Source organism: Malaclemys terrapin, chromosome 6 (genome assembly GCF_027887155.1).
Source record: "Malaclemys terrapin pileata isolate rMalTer1 chromosome 6, rMalTer1.hap1, whole genome shotgun sequence".
Lineage (NCBI taxonomy): Eukaryota > Metazoa > Chordata > Testudines > Emydidae > Malaclemys > Malaclemys terrapin.
In genome coordinates, this window is record NC_071510.1 from 48,947,976 (window position 1) to 48,966,402 (window position 18,427).

The window sequence follows — 18,427 nt, forward strand, 5'->3', positions numbered from 1 at the left end:
TCTGTTTTGTCTCTTTCATACCTGCCAAGCATGGGTTGTTTTGTAGCATACAGAATTCAAGATATATCAATGCTTCACATCATGGCTTGAAAACATTGCATTCATTTTGATCAGCCATTCCGGTAACTCAAAGACTAAGGGAGACCTATAATTAGAGAGATATTCATGAAGGCTTAGAGGTCTTTGAGGTACCTCTGGAAACTGTGGGGGTGAGCAGTGCATTCCATAGCACTGCGGGGGAACCTCTGAGGTGAAAGTTTAACCTGACCTCCACACTGCAGGCAAAGTGAAAAGCAAACATGGATTTAGAAGAGCTGCAGGCAATGAAAACAAGGAAGTGTAAATGGCAGCAAAGCAATTTAGAAGTCCCAGCTATTGAGAGCTTTGGGAAGACTTTCCCATAGGGTGACCAGATGTCCCAATTTTATAGGGACAGTCCTGATATTTGGGGCTTTTTCTTATATAGGCTTCTATTACCCCCCACCGTCTGTCCTGATTTTTCACACTTGCTATCTGGTCACCCTACTTTCCCATTGAAACAGGCATCAGTCTGAGTAATACAGAATACAGGGAACTACTAATCCTGGCACACCCAATCCCAAAAACAAATTTTTAAAAGTATTAATATACTGGCACTGGAGAAGTAGTATTCTTGGCTGAAAATGTTAGACGTATCACATAGAATTGGATCCATTTTTGACAGTCTTTTCTTCTGCAGCTGATACTTAATATTACACCATGTAAAATCATTGGCTGTAAAAATAGCCAGCATGTTCCAATTATCATTTCTTTATTCCCAATATGACAAATTTTATGTAATAAGCAGGAAAAAAAGATAGGAGCCCCCCCAGAAAATAATAATTATTAATTATAGACTAGTACTACTGGCTTCCACCTACACTTAGGCAGGACTCCAGAAAATTAGTGATCATTTTAACAGGTCTGCACAGATGGACTAATTTGCACAGGTTGTTCTTGAGGCCTAATTTTGGTTGTCACAGCATTTGAAATTGCATTGGCTTTTTTCTGACCATGATAACCTACTTCTGAGCAGTCAGGATATGTAACTTTTAGTTAGCTTCAAGTGCTAATTAAAACAAATGTGGACTAGAGACAATGAATAGAAGAGTTACAAAAAAATTAAAGAGGCCTATTTTTATACATAGTTATGCAGTGCATTCTAATAAGCCTTTTCTTCCCCACCATTGTGCAGTATTTGAGATGTTTAAGCAGTGATGTATAAAATGCTAAGACATCATTTTAAATGTGTGTGTTTTAAAATTTGTAAAAGTAGTAGAATTATTTGAGACTTGGAAAGATTGGATTTTTTTTTAACCAGTAAATGTAAGTAAACATCAATTTACACACACAAACCAATAAAAAACTTTTCCATAGATGATAATCAAAATTTAGAGGTAAGCAAAGTAAAAAAAAATGCTGCTTGAGAACTCAGTTTGATTTAAGGTTATTAAACTAGGTATATTTTGACAGGTGATGGTGACAATTAGTGTTTTAATAGCTATAAATCTTTAACTTTTTGAATCAGAACATCATTAATTGTCTGACCTCCCACCACGCACATAATTTCCTGCAACTGTGAAAATTTAAAACTGATACAAATAAAAAATGCTTAAAAAGAAAGATATTATCCACTGAAATTATTAAAAAAAAAAAAAAAATCAAACTCTGCCAAGCCTAACTATTCTAGTTAGCATTGAACAAACTATTTATGGAATTGTTTTCATTTCACAACAAAAGAGCATTTACAGTATAATCAACATGTAAATGACAAATTTCAAGTACACACAACATGGAATTACTGTACTTTTAAACAAGTCAGATGTCATGATTACCACTCCAAAGTGAGTAGATATGTACATTGTGTCCTGCCCTGACCCAGCTGCACAGGGTTGGGGACAAGAATAGGGAATACTCTCCGTCCCTTGACTTGCATGCTGTGTAAAGGCCACCCAAATCTTAGTCCCTGCCCTTAGGGGAGCGGAGGTACTAAGGAGGAGAAAATAGATCTTCCATGTCTTATAGAAGTGCCCTACCCACTAGAGTGAAGTATAACTCTTTCACTGGCCCAGTTAATGCTTAATTATTATTATTATTTTTGTTTTTAAAGTGGAACAACTTCAATAGGAGAGATTGAGGAAGACCCACGTCAGACTTTTCCATAGCCTAGGGCACTCACCTGGGAGGTGGTAAATCCCTGGCCAAATCCTTTCTCCCATTCATAAGGAGCAGGATGATTTGAAGTGAGGGTCTCCCCCAGCTTGAGTGAGTACCCTATCCACTAGTTCAAAGGCTATAAGGGAGGTCGCCCCCGCCCCCAGCTGTTTTGTGTAACCTCACCTGAGTGGCCTGATTTGGACTTTCCTGGTTTGTGAATCTCTATGGGGTTCTAAGAGCAAGATGCTTGGACATTTAGAGAAGGAGTTCAATGCACATGCCCAGAAGCAAAAGCTTTAGGTGCCTACAGGGTAAGGCAATAGCCAAACAGGAGTTTTTTGGATTGCAATGGTGCCTAAAAATGGGACTTAAGCACCTGTGTGGTTGCACCCTAAGCACTTCCACGGAAAACAAATATTTGATAATGGGCTCTTCAGCCTAGAGGACAAAGATATAACAAGTTCCAGCAGTTGGAAGTTGAAGCTAGACAAATTCAGATTGCAAATAAAGCATAATTTAACAGTGAGGGTAATTGATCATTGGAACAATTTACCAGGGATTTAGGTGGATTCTCCCTCACAAGCAATTTTTAAATCAAGACTGGATGTTTTTCCAAGAGAGAGACTCTAGTTCAAAAGGAATTATTTTGGGGAAGTTCTGTGGCCTTTGTTATATAAGAGGTCAGACAAGATGATCACAATGGTCCCTTCTGGCCTTTGAATCTATGAATTATGTGGTCACATTTGTTACCTTATAAAGTAGGTGATTTAATTTCTTTAGAAAGCAATCACCACACAAAATAATTACCACTACATTGCATCTTCTTAAGGATGTTTAGAGCAGCCCAATTTCTGTGTCCAGCCCCCACATTCACTGATGTTAATGAGTGTGAAGCCAATGAATGTAGTAGTAGCAGTATAATTTCTGGGGCATTTCTTTCTCTGGTGATTTTTTGCTAAATGATTCTGGTCTTTCAATTAGGGTCCGGCCTAAAGGGGTTTCCCAAGAGAAGGAGTGGAGGAAGATCCAATTCCAAACCAGTATTTTCCCCTCTTTCCTTATGTCATTACGAATTTGCCTGGTGCATCACAAACATAGACTCAGTTACTGAATATTTCAAATCAAAAACTAAGTACAATATGAAAAACATTGGTGGCTGGGGTTGCAGCAAGTTATATGGACCTTCCAGCCTGGTTTCTATGAAAGACCTGCTCCCATTGTATTTAGTAGTAATGGACCTGATTCACCACATACATTTGTGCACATAGGGATAAAATGAAACCATCCGGATCCGGTAGCATTTCACATGCACTGTGCACAGTCATGACTACACAAGCAGCAAAGCAGCGAAAAATCTGGACTAACTTGTTTCAAGTTAATCAAGGTTAATGGGTCCTGCATTTTGCATACAGCTAGTCACTGAAGTAAGGCAGAGCCAAGCAGTATTTCATCAGAAACTAGACTCTGCCATCACTAACAGCAAAAGCAGATAAGCAGCTTTTTTTCTACAGCAGTTCCCCACAGTTGTTTCAAAGAATAAATGTAATTCCAACTCTTGTGGAAGGGATGGAAGAACATTAGCCTTGTAGGGCCCCATAAGACACCATAAACATGGTGTGTTTACTGTGTATTTAAATCTGTTTCTTGTTTTATTATGTTTTCCCTGTAGTGCTTTTATCTCAAGAATATATGTACTTGCTTAGAAGGATCTGTGTGGTAACTTGCAACTGCTGGCAATACACTGTCCATAGTCCTCAGACAAAGCAAAGTACAGGCACTGGCCTTTAGGCAGACTGGCTTGCTAGATATATTACAGTGTAAGACAGAGAGCTGTAGTGCCTTAAAGCCCCCTGTTCAGAAAGGACTGGGATAAGGTCCCCTGCCCAGACACAGGTGACGGCTTGAGGCACTCCTGGAATGGACCACATGGGTGAGGAAAACAGGTGCGGTTACCCTGAAACTATGACAATGTTTTCCTGCATACTGTACCTTTCCACTGATAAGGAGTCTGTCTCTCTCTCTGCAGCAAGACCTTTTTTTGTGGTGAGCAGATTCAGTTCCATGAGTCCCTTAGTGTGAATCTCACACACTTAGGGTACGTCTATACTACCCGGTGGATCGGCGGGTAGTGTTTGATGTATCAGGGATCGATTTATCTCCTCTTGTCTAGACGTGATAAATTGGTCCCCGAATCGACGCCTGTACTCCATCGCGGCAGGAGGAGTAAGCGGAGTCGACGGGGGAGCCGCGGTGGTCGACTCGCCATCGTGAGGGCAGCCAGGTAAGTCGAACTAAGATACTTAGACTTCAGCTACGCAAATAGCGTAGCTGAAGTTGCGTATCTTAGTTCGAACCCTCCTCCCCCCCAGTGTAGCCCAAGCCTTAGTCTTGTGGGGACTTTTACACATTCATTTTCTCTCATTTGGTTGCTTTTCTTAATCTAAAAATGAGACATTCAGACTATATAGTGGCTCTTTATGTATTGAAAAAAAAATCTCTCTCCAAAGTTGGAGTTGCACCATCATTAAGCAACAGAGCCTGGGGCTCTTAGGTTTCCCCAGAGGTTGGGGGAGATTAAGTTCCGTTACTTCTCCCAGTATGCTAAGAACAAACTGGTAGTGCTGCTGTAAGTGCTTCTCTGCCCCTCTCGTCACCAGAGGCAATTGCCATGATGCAGTGTACTGGGAGGAAGGGAGCTCCCCTCCTTGCAAAGCCCGCTGCTCACTTCCACATTGATTTTTCTGTCATCGTTATTCACAGATAGATATTTGTTCTTAATGTAGCTTGGGATGCTGAGCTACACAGCTGTTTGCATGGATATTCTGACTAACTGCTGTCATAACAAACCATTAGCACATTATAGTAGTGGCATTATTGAGGAAAAAAGGGGACAGATCTTTGGTCTCTTACAGTTGTGAGTTACTTGTGTGTATTACTGAAGCTGGGTGTCACACACACACGCTCTTGTTTGTAGTTTCAGTACACACCCATGCATTTGGATGTACTTTGTATTTGGACATGTATGAAATGACTAAACTGTAAACTCCTCCTACACAGCTAAAGGATTACAGAAGAGTGACATTCTCCTACATTCCCAGCACCCAGCTGTTCTTCCTTTACCTCAGTAATATTCATGGGCTTTGTGCCAGATTCATCATCTATTGTACATAATCAACAAATAAAAGACAGCCATTTACTCTTCCCAGGTCAGAAATGAAAAATGAAAATTGCATTCTTTCAAACTTTACTCATAACATACAATAGAGAGACTGGTTCTTCCAAGCTCCTCCCCCCCTTTGAGCTGTATAGCACTTACTTGTACAAGTAGTCCAACTGAATCCTTTGGGGCAGCTCACGTAAATTATTCCAGTGCAGTAAGAGTCACAAAATCAAGTTAGTGGTATGTTATGATATCGCAGATGCATTTAAAACAAGTGATACTCAGATTGAGGCTCACAAGCGGCTCTTTAATGTGTCTCCTGCGGCTCTTTGCAGCGCAACGATATTAAAATGGTGTGATTTAATTATTAACCAATCAGTTATTAACCACTTATTGATAAAATAATAATACTTGGTCAGTCATTTTGCTGTGAGAATTATATAAATAAAATAGTAAATGTGACAACGAATTCACACTACTGTGGCTCTTTTGGGTAATGTTGATTGATAATTTGGCTCCTGAACCACTGAAATCTGACTCATTGATTGAGAATATCCCCGAGGATCAAATTCTTCAACCCTCACTCATACCAAGCCTGGTTCTCTACTTCTCATGTACACCAGTGCAATCCATGAGGACTGATCTGGGTCATTGTGAGAAAAGGTAGCAGAATCAGGCTTTCAGTAGCTTCATAATTATGTCTGTGTCGTCATAATTTACCACTCAACTGTGATAGTGATATTAGCTGCTGTTTTCATTATGTAAATAAGTCTAATAAGAAAGGAGAAAGCTATCTGCAAGCTGAACCCTCGGACATCATCAATAATGAGAAAAGAAATAATGGAAAGATAATGTGACAACTTAATTGGGTTTTGATCAAATTATTTATAGTTTGCCTGAGTGGTTCTATAATATCATATTTTGTTTTCCTTTAGGGACTTATTCTGCAACCTTTATTCACATTGAATAGCTTTTACTTAAACGTGTAGTCCCATCATTATAAATTATTCAGAGCTCTATTCCTAATTTGTTTAAAAAGCAAAATATAAGGCCCAATTCTGCAAACCTTACTCACTTTAGGTCCAGGTCATGAAAGTACTTAAAACATATGCTTAAGTGCATCACTGCTCATGACAACACTTAAGCTTATGCTTAACTTCAAGCATGTGTTAAAGTCTCACTGAGCTCAGCAGAACTGAAGCATCTGCTCAAACGCTGTTCCTGAAAAGGCATGCTTTCCTGACTCGAGACTTTTGAATTGCATTCACTAATGCAAGAAGCAGAATATTAGTGGTTTTAACTTTTTGTACCAATAGTGGATCTCAAAGAATTTGTAGAGAATAACTTACTTTGTTTGTTCCCTGAATTGTCTTGTGAATTTCTCAAATTTACTAAATAATCAGTTATTTGCTGAATATTTTGGGTCTAACTTGCTCACTGAGTGTATTTATATTCACAATTCAGGTTGCAGTGGGTAGGTTTTTATTTACATGCAGGTGGTCATTTGGTATGTTTCTTTTCCTTGTTTCAATGTATGTAATGCTTAGAATCAGGAACTAATGTAAATATGCATGTTTACAAACCAGTAATTCATTTTCGATTGTTTTCCAATAGTCCCTTAAGATTGGTTGTTTTCTCACACATTCCTTCCAATAATCTTACATGTTACAAAATTCCCTAATTGAATTCAGGAGCCTTTGAGTTCACATCTGGAGCTGTTTAAAAATTGATACAAAATTGTAGATTTTTTTTCTTTTTGAAACCTGATCTGAACTCAGCGGTGTTTTATGACAAAGCCTAACATGAGCTGGCTGCTCCACTGAGATCAGCCTTCAATAGAAGTCTATGTGAAAACATTCTGAACTCATATTTAGAACTAATATTACAAACCTTGGTACAATAGAGGTTTCCCTGTGACATGACTGGCTCCAAGTGATTATAATAGAAATCTATTGGAAGCTATATTCAATAGGATTCCCCAACAGATTGATTCCAGTGAAGCATCAAAGGGACTTTGTCAAAAAATATTTTTCAGCATGCATATTTTTAAAATTTCTAGTGTTTATAACATCCTCTTACAACCTGAAAACCAAGTCTTCCATACTTTTGTTCATTGACTTTAAAAACAGCGATAGTTTGCATTCTGATCTTGAAGAAATACAGGAAAAACAATCTGTTTAGTTTACTACGTTGGGGCCAAATCCTGCTACCTCACTTATATGGCTAGTTATATTGAAGCCAAAGGAGTTAGCCGTGGAGTAAGATTTCACCCACATTGATTTCAATGGGACTTAAGCACTTACATGTTTTGCTGAATTGGGACCTAAAAAAGATTTTATCCATTTGTGTGTGTTATTGACTATACATAACTATACTCTCCAGGACTGATAATGTATTGTGCATATAGCATAAAAAAGTTTCTCAGCAGTTGAAAGTGATTCCACCTTTTGACCTAAATTACATCTGGGTGTCTGCAAGTGTTAAAGGAATAGATACTGTATATGTATGACTATAAATTAAGTGTTAACGTCTTACTTTTTAAAAACAATTTACAGCGAGTCTGAAATTATTCCATACCAAACATCTGAAAAATCCTATGCTACAAATGCCACCCGGAGGTTATGGGGTTATAGTCAGCAAGCTCTGTGCTGGGCAAGGAATCTGTTAGGCTAGTTTATTATCAAGCACTCTTGATTTACTAATATTATTCCTCGTGGTATTGCTAACACTTTTTTTTTTAACTGCTAATCCTAAACAAAAGAAAAAGCCCTACAAAATGTAGGCTTTCAAACTACTGAAAATATATTTATTTTTAAGGTTAAAACCCCCCTTTGGTCCTCTCCTCCCCAACAAATCATAATGGCCCTGATTCTGCAAAGCACTTAAGCATGTCCTTCTCTTCCCCTACTCATTTTCCTCCCTCTTATCGTCTCTGCACTTCTCTCCCTATAATTTAACAAGGTCTTCCTCTCCAGCACAACTGCAATTGACAGATATTTGTCCACATAGAGATATTTGGTGATGTTTAGCCTCAGACTCCCTATGGAGTTGGTTTGGAGCAGCACTGCCCCAGGTGGACTGTGTCTAAGGTGCCAGAGGGCTGGCGTGCATGAGCATGACATAGACTGCACCGTTATATGTGCCTGCCTGCCTCTCTTTGCAGTCCATAGCACCTACTATTTTGTGGCAATGTGCACTCCTGGGGATGTGCCTAGCAACCAGGGCAAAGACTACAATTGTGAATGAGAGCCCTGAAAGGGGATTGGTTATTTTATCCCCCCCCCACCAATGTGAAATCTGAGCTGGAATTACCTGAATGTAAAAACAAATACAACATAGTAATGACAGTTATTTTACTAACCAGGACCTTGGTAGCCTCTGGGAATGGTGAGATGGGTTTATTCTCTTTTCTTAATGTGGAATCCCCATTTTTTTTTCCTTTTTGAGAGGAGACCCCTTTTTTTTTTTTTTTTTTTGCTTCAGCTGAAAGTGAAAAGTTGAAGTGGTCTTTGTTGCTGGCAAGTTTCAGAGTAGCCGCAGTTAGTCTGTATCCGCAAAAAGAACAGGAGTACTTGTGGCACCTTAGAGACTAACAAATTTATTAGAGCATAAGCTTTCGTGGACTACAGCCCACTTCTTCGGATGCATACAGAGTGGAATAAATATTGAGGAGATATATATACACACATACAGAGAGCATAAACAGGTGGGAGTTGTCTTACCAACTCTGAGAGGCCAATTAAGTAAGAGAGAAAAAACTTCTGAAGTGATAATCAAGCTAGCCCAGTACAGACAGTTTGATAAGAAGTGTGAGAATACTTACAAGGGGAGATAGATTCAATGTTTGTAATGGCTCAGCCATTCCCAGTCCTTAATAAACTCAGGATTGAATGTGTCTAGTTTGCATACTGGGCTAGCTTGATTATCACTTCAAAAGTTTTTTTTCTCTTACTTAATTGGCCTCTCAGAGTTGGTAAGACAACTCCCACCTGTTTATGCTCTCTGTATGTGTGTATATGTATCTCCTCAATATTTATTCCACTCTATATGCATCCGAAGAAGTGGGCTGTAGTCCACGAAAGCTTATGCTCTAATAAATTTGTTAGTCTTTAAGGTGCCACAAGTACTCCTATTCTTTTTGTTGCTGGCAAAGAGCGTGGCAATTTTAATAATGGGAGCCAATCAGAACAGAGGTATTGTCTGATTATACAATCAAAGTATAGAGATTATAGAGTGATATTGAGAGAACCTACAGTTAGCCATATCAGACACCTGTAACCAGTCACAATACAGGGAAATGCCTAAACAAACAAGCAAGGCAAAACTGCACAGTTCATTCCGAAGTATATTGGTTCTCACAGATACTAGTGAGCACCCACTTCCAGCCACTCACGAGGACCTAGGGGAATGAAAGCCTCTGTGTCCCTAAATCATTGAAATATTGAGCTTCTGGAGCTTAAGCACAGTGCAGCACTGTTTCCTCTATTAACCTCTCTGGGACATTCCCTGAGCACTGAATCTCCATTTGCTACCTCTTCTCAGAAATGGAGCTCCTCAGCTCACCTGCCCAAGGACCACCACTGACCCCAGAGACATCCCAGTTACTTAAACACCCCCTTCTCTCAGATCTCCACCCTGAAAGTGTGAAGCATGTGGGTTACAGTTAAGTCTCTCGGGGGCATTTGTGAAGCATTTACACACAGACATATTCCACAGAGTTTAACACCTGAAAGCTGTTTTACACTTAATCACAAAGTATGAGTGAGTACAGCTTCAGCTGAATGTGAAAAGTTGAAGTGGTCTTTGCTGCTGGCAAAGAGTTTGGCAATTTTAATAATAGGAGCCAATCAAAACAGAGGTATTATGTTCCTACCTCAGTTTCCTCACCAGTCCTTGACTTTCTTTGGGCTGGGGTCAGAGTGTCTCAGATTGTCTAGAGATTTGGGGGCTATCTGGGCTCAGAAAAATGGGCATGCTCCCCCTACCCAATGACACTGCTACATGCTGGGGGTCTCTCCCTCATGGAATCAACAAAATGGCCCTGAGCAGAACAGCTACTACTCTTTTAAAACCTCTTAGCCTTTCTGTCAGTATTTATGCCAGCTACCCTACATGAGCACAAACCCTAGCTAACTGAATTCACTGCCAAGTTGACCTCCCACTCAGGACTGGTCTTACCATGAGATGAACTGAGGCGGCCTCCTCAGGGGCCAGACTGTGGGGGTGGGGGGAGGGACACACTACTAGGACCCAGAGTGTAGAAAATTGTGTCTGCTGCTGGTGCATATGTATTCTCTCTGCTCTAGATGCACAGAGATGGTGGAGTGCTGTGCTGGAGGAAGGAGGGCACAAGAGACATAACAGGCAGGCAGGAGAAAAGGTGAGAGGGAATAACAGAAAGCAGCAGGAGTTGCAGGGAGAGAGAGGAGGTGAAGCCTCTTATGCATCTCTCTAGCATCCCCAGGAGCCTGGACTGATTAACACCAGCTTCTCAGGGAGCTTCCTGTTTCCTGCTGCTTTCCTGAAACCACTTGAGGAGAACAGGCAGTCAACTGAAGTAGTAGGAGCCAATTAGGCCCTTAAAATGCTGATATCTTCCCTCACTCAGGCCCTGCTACCAGCCTGCTTATTTGTCCCCTTCAATGGAGTGTTGAGAGCCATGATAGCTGGCACAGAACTGCAGTCATGAGTAAAAGAAGAAAACGACCCTCTGGGGTAGCATTCAGAAAAAGAAAGAAAGCAAAGGAAGCTTTTCTATCTAAGCAGGAAGGAGCTCTCCTGAGATACAGAGACACAAATGGTCACGGTGAGCCTTCGGGCCACAGTTTTTGAGGATGTGAGTGGTGAGGAGATGCCTGATCTTCCAGTTAGTCAGAGTGCAGGTGACCTGGCAGCTACTGCAGCATCCACATTTTGATCTCAGATGGATGTAACCATGCACCTTCCTAAAGAAAAGTGTAGATCAGAGAAGAGTGTGGTGGAGGCGCAAGAAACGGATGCTGCTGAGTTTAGTTCCTTAAGTCTAGATGATCTAGGACTGTAAACTCACTGGAGCAGTAGCCTGAGGGACTTCCTTGTACTGCATGGGCCACAGCAAGTGAAAAACTTCATGTTCCCCAAAGAAAATGAAAATGGAAGTTTCCATCCAACATATTACTGGCGTGAAATCCCCAATGGTGACAAAGTGGAGAGGCAATGGCTTATGTACTCAAAAACCCAGAATGCTGCATACCGTTTTTATTGCAAACTCAGTCTAATGTTCCAGCCACATTGGGTTCTACAGGAATAAAGGACTGGAAAAATCTGGCTAGAAATCTGGCATGCCATGAGAAGGCATTAAATCACCACAGAGCATTCCATAGGTGGAAAGAACTTGAGATAAGACTAAGGTTAAAGGCCACCATAGATGATCAGCATCAAGAGAAGATTGCATCAGAGTCTCTCTTTTGGCAAAATGTTCTGAAAAGGCTCATTGCCATTGTGAGAATGCTTGCTACCCAAAACCTAGCACTGTGTGGCACTTCAGATCAGCTGTATGTGCCAAACAATGGAAACTTCCTTAAAATTGTGGAGCTGATGGCTGAGTTTGATGCTGTACTCCAGGAGCATCTAAGAAGAGTCACCACCCAAGAAATGTACACACACCACTCCCTTGGAAAAACAATTCAAAATGAGATCATACAGTTACAGGCAACAAAAGTCAAACAGAAGATTGTGGCAGATCTGAAGTCAGCAAGATATTACTCTGTTATTCTGGACTGCACACCTGACATCAGCCATACAGAACAAATGACTAATGGTGCGTTTTGGAACAACAACAGAATCTAGTGAAAAATGTCCCTGCAATGGTGATGGTCAGAGAGCATTTTCTAGAATTTATTGACATTGATGATATTACAGGAGCTGGTATGACAAATGTGCTTCTTTTCTCTGCGTCAACTCATGGATGGCAAATTTTGAAGCAACATCTGGGAACATCCTCTCTGACACTGAAACCACTGAGTGCTACATGAGTGGAAAGTCGAGTGGTGGCGATAAAGCCTATCAAACACCAAATTGGTAAGATAGATGATGCCATGGTTGCCATTATGGAGGATAATGCTATGACAGAAACTGTTCGTGGGAGAACAGTGGCAGAGGGAAATGGAATCACCAGAAACGTACATAACTTCAAATTTCTGTGTGGCTTAGTGTTGTGGCATGACATACTGTTTGAACTAAATGTTGTAAGCAAGAGACTCCTATGTGTTGACCTTGATATATCTGGAGCAATTGAACAACTGAACAAAGCAGAGTCATACCTACAGTCTGACTGGTCAGATGAGGGATTTCAAAACATTCTGAAGAGTGCACAGAAGTTGACACATGATGACATGCGCGATATTGATGCGAGTGATTTAGGTGATGAACTGAAAGCCCTTTCAAGATACATTTCAGCAGGATCAACTCCAAAGGCTGTTCTGGAATATATGTGCACAAATAAGATTACCACCCTCTTTCCAAATGCTTTTGTTGCTCTGTGCATACTTCTAACACTTCCTGTAACAGTTGCCAGTGGAGAATGCAGCTTCTCCAAGCTGAAGTTAATAAAAACACATCTACGCTCCACAATGACACAGGAGAAGCTGGTCGGCCTTGCGACCATCTCAAAAGGCCATGAGCTGGCCCAGACTGTGGACCTTCAGGTAGAACAGGAAGAAGGCAGAATTGAGACCTTTCAAAGTTTTGGCCCAAGCAAGGGAGCATGGGGGCATCATTTGAGCTCCCTGCCTCAGGTGCCAAAATGTTGTGGGCCGGCCCTGCTCCCCCTGTTAAACCAGTTCCCCTGGGACTGTCAGCCTTGTATGGACTGTCAGCCTTGTATCTCTGCATGTTGGGCTTCAGGCCAACATGGAGGCAAACAGAACACAGAGAAGGCAAATGATTTCAGAGAGTTTACAGCCTGAAAAAGTTATAGGGTTCATAATCTCACAGAGTTAGTAAACTGTTCAGACATTCCCAAATCATCCCATTGGTAAAACAGCCCTGTGTTCTGCTGGTCTGTGAAAATTCTGTTTTAGTACAGTACCTTAAAATCTAGCTAGGTATTTACATGAACTCATTTTCAGTGTGTCCAAGCTTCTAGTTAGTACTGCCAACGATACCCCAAGTCTCCGGCTATGACTATACTATTAGCTAGAGGTGTGATTCTCCTGTTTATGAACACACACTTGTGGTAGGTCAATGAGAGTTAGCATGCGCATAAACAGATGAATAGCTGCAATAGCATGGGCAGTGGCAGCACAGCTAAGCTGTGCCAAGTAGGTACCCACCATCTCAGGTGGTTTGCCTTAGCCTCCACTGCCCATACTACATCATTATTTACATTCATGCTAACTGTTATTGTTACTCATTTATACTCATGCAGGTAGCTCACACGCCGAGCTCATAGCGTAGATGTAGCCTCTGGCATTCCCATGCCAATGTGAGATAAATAGAAAGGTATGATATTGTAACAGACTCTATAATGAAGACACGATTAATAATTCTACTAAATGACTACTCTTTTCAGAGGTTGCATCTAATTTGACCATTAAGATTTTCTCTGAACTGAAACTTGGGAAATAATGACAGTTTGACAGCAACTGTATAGTGCAAAGACAGACATTTTTTGGCCAGAGACAGTGCCCATTGGCAGAATTCCCAATGACTTCAAAGGGATTCAACTCAGGCCCTTTAAAAAGGCGCAAGAGTTTACATATCTATATCCTAAAAACAGTGTGCTTCCTTTTAAAATAAAGTTTTACATTCTGTTACGTCATAAAATAGACAAACCATTTCTTTTCTAAGTAGCAGGAGCACTCCCTCATGCCAGGATACAGTATTGCTGGGGGTTATTCCACTCTAGCACCCCCTTGTCAGTCCTCCTGCTTCCACAAGACACACCAACTTCTGTAGCTTAGCCTTCCAGCCTGGTCACCGCTCAGTTACCTTCCTGGGTTAATAGAAGAGCCCCCCAAAAAAAAAAAAAAAAAAAGGGCCAGGCTCTCAGCCCCCATTTGGGACTCATCATTCTTGGCTTCTTTTAGTCCGGAGGTCAATACTTCCCTTCTTGCTGGGGGAGCAGTAGGGGAATCCAAGCCAGCCCTCTCCTCTGGGTCCCAGCCCAGGGAGTCTGTGTTAGGCAGCCAAGGACTGTCCTGTGGTATTCCCTACCACTTCTCTGGGCTGCTCCTACCCCTTCTTGTCCATTGTCTTCCACAGATCTACAGACTCCACAATTCCCACCACTCCTGGCCCCTTAAAGAAACAGTAATGAGATTTCCTTCTAAATACTATTATTTCCAGGAGCACTTCCTCTCTACCAGAATCTTCCATGTCCTTGAATATACTGTGTTATGTTTACAGCATAAACACAGAGAAGTTAAATTTTAGAAAATCCCATGAAATACTTTTGCTGAAAAGTTTCAGCATAAGACTACTTTATTTCTTAGAATTCAGAATGATAACACACAAAAACCCAAAAAACAAAACAAAAAAGAGACAGAACAAGCTGCTCCATAAAACAGAGAGGCATAACATCCCTTCTTGTCCTAGGCTGGCTCTTACCAGGTTGACTGTTATCGCACACTTCTTCACAGCATGCCTTAGCCTGCAAGCAGGCTCAGGAGCTATGGTTTCCTTCCCCCTACTCCACCACCAAAGTGATGGACTACATTTCCAACATAGTCCTAAAGCACTGCATCATCAGACCTCCCACAAACTTAAAGGACCACATCACATTCCAGGGGTGAACTGACCCCTATGTTCCACTATCTTCAAGGAGCCAGACTACCACCTAACACTATCATTTGACATTTTGAAAGTATATTTAAATGGATTTACAACCAAGTGAGATCCTGACAAGAATGTAATAAATTGATGTCAATAAAGTGTCTAAAACTGTAATTGATTTTAAAAAAAAAAAAAATGGTGTAGATCAAGTAACAGAGAGGCAGAATTATTTCACTCAAATAAAGGCAAGTTTTGGACAGTAAATTGGTTTAAGATAGACAAAGATGAATTTTTATAGTCCACATCCCCATGGTATCTGAGCAGCTCCCAAATGTTTAGAAACAGAAATAACATGTTGTCTCCCTCTTTCTTCATTCCCAGTCTATAGGTGAATAATTTGATTGTCACATATTAAGTGTGTGTATGAGAAGAATTTATTTGAAATGTATTGATTGGGTAATTGCTCAAAATCAATTTGTTGGTACAAAAGCAAATTCTGCTTTTATAAAAGGATGCACCAGCAAGAGGCCCTCTGAAAGTTTGGCCCTTTGAGTCTGCAAAATTGGACCTGAAATCTCAAGGAAGCTCTTTTATTGCATTAAATTTCTGGTCTCAGCCAGAAATGCTGGAAGTTTACCTACTGAAGTGGAACAGGTACTAAACCCAGTTTTGGAAATAAATAAAAAAAAAAAAAAAGTAGTTTTACATTTCAAACCCTTAAAAAGATTCAATTTAGCCCTTTGCCCCTCCTTCTGCTCCCCCCCGCACCTCCCAAAAAGTGGAGATAAGGAGTCATGGGATTTTGATGGAAGAGTTATTTTGTCCACCCTTTTTCATCCATCTGCAACTAAGACACAGTTTAATGGAAGATGAGACATAGGAGCATGGAGTTAAAGTTACTAGAACTTCACTGAGTACTCTTGGCCAAATAATTCATGATTTGTCAAATGTATTATATGACAACTAATTTTATTCAGTATTCAACCAGCTCTGTTGTACATTGTTGGCATGATAAGATAACATTTACCTCTATGAGGGCACTACTTAATGAAGTATATGTTCCACCCAGCCTTACCCTTTCCACCATTTGTCAGATAACTAGGTCCTAGAACCAAAGTTTCTATACTTCCTAATTTACAAATAGTGGATGGCTGAGGAGACAAAAAAAGATGAAACAACTTTAAGCAACAGATGTTTGTGATCATATAAATTTAAGATGAGCAGTAAAGTTATAGGAAGCAGCAAGAAAAACAAAAACAAAAGGATGTCAATCCTTCTGTATAACTGGGTTTACAGATTTGGCCACTAAAATTTAATGTAGACAAGTGTAAAGAAATATACACTGGCTGCAAAAGTTTTTAAAGTACAGATAGAGAACATATTTAGCTGAAGCAGTTAGCTTGTGAAAGGGAAATTAAAGTAATGATATACTACCTTCTAAACTTGTTAACGCAAAGTGGCAAAGCAATTAAACCAAAGTTCTAATACATAATCATATGATGTTCAATGTTTAGCTACACACTAATTTTTGCATGTGTGCTGTGTAAATGATATGATAAAGAAATTGGATACCTCTAAGTGGGATGATTAAAAATGTTACACACGTCAGACCGGTACAGTTTAAGTGTGTTTCACTTTGAGCATTATGTAAAATACAGTACAGAACTTAAGTAATATTTAGAAATGATATGATGGTAACTATTTTTAAACCATTATAAAAACAAAAAAGTTTGTTCAATGAGAAATTAAAAACAAAACAAATGCAAAATAAAAAGTCTGAGTTTAGCCTGTGAAATAATGCATAGGAACATCTGCTCTTTTCTTTCACATTTTGTTGAACTATAAGAACATACAATAAAAAGAAGGTGCACCATAGTCTTCAGATGTAAACCTTCCAATTTAAAACATATGCTTTTTTATTAGCAGTATAACTATAAACTACTCTGTTAATTTTAACCCTATGAGATCACTAATCTCACATATATAACATTCTGCTCCTCAACACACACACACACACACACAAAAGGTCAGGCATCTGAATGAAAAATACTTTAAAATACCATTGATGTTCAGGCATTTTTATACTTTGCCATAGAAACAGATTCAAAATAATCCAGAAGTGCAGATGGAAAGTAGACATGTAAAGTTAGTGGTACCATGAGTAGGAAGGGCTTACAGTTCAAGTACTAGAACATAGTGTTCATTGCTCAGTATTCATTTTTCTTGTTTGTCATGCCATCAAACACAATCATTGCAGAGCTACCTTCCATTAAGGGATTTCAATAACAATGTTGGAGAAAAAAAGGGATGGGTATTATGGGCTGATGTATTTAGACAATATATATATATGATTTCAAGTGGATAATTCATCATTTGTTAGTCATTTATATGGTGTCCATTGTGGTATTTGGCCACACTTTCTATGGCATAGATTATATTTTCCAAGTAGGATATATAGAAAAAAAGGCTCAGAACCCCTCACCATTGTATAACATGTATATAAGGTTATCAGCAGGGCTAAAGCTATGAGTACCAAAGCTGCCTGATAAAACCTGGAAGGGATGGCCAGTTCAGAAGTATGTCTGGTAATACAAATTCCAGGCATAAGGACCTGTCACTGGCTCCCCAAATGCTTACTCTGGAGTCTGTTTAAGAGCAGACTAGAGTTTGAAGTCTAGGAAGCTGCTGAAATCTAGGCCATTTAGGGCTTGTCCACACTATGATTTAAAGGTGCACTGTTAGCTAGCAAATTCTAATTAACACCTTTTCATGTTTAGTCTAGACAATGTACATTGTCCTTAATATATGCCTTAAACTCAACTAGTTTAGCATATATTACAGTGGATAAAATCCTGGCTGCATTGAAGTCAAGAGAAGTTTTGCTAATGATCTCAGTGCAGTCAGGATTTCACTCAGTCTGCCTTGTTTTGACTTTTAGCACACACAATCTCATGTGTTAACATTACATCTAAAACTGCAGTCTAGATAATGCCCTTGGGTTTGTCACAACTAGGATTTAAAGATGAGTCATTAGAAGGTGCCAACTAATATTTGAAAACTGTAGTGTAGAGAAGGCAATGTATACTTTTACTATGTGCTAGCTACAACACCTTCTAAAAACATACCTTTAAACCGTAGTCAAGACAAAACCTTTGGGTTCTGTAAATGGTGACCAGCAACAAGAGAGGGAGAAAAATTACCATGCATTAAGAATTGAATGTTACCCTTAACCTTCTGAACATGTTATTAGTCACGTCTTCAGGATGACAATTAAATCACCAAAATTATCAACAGGATTGATAAAGTTGGATCAAGGTACATTTTATGTTGTAATGAAGG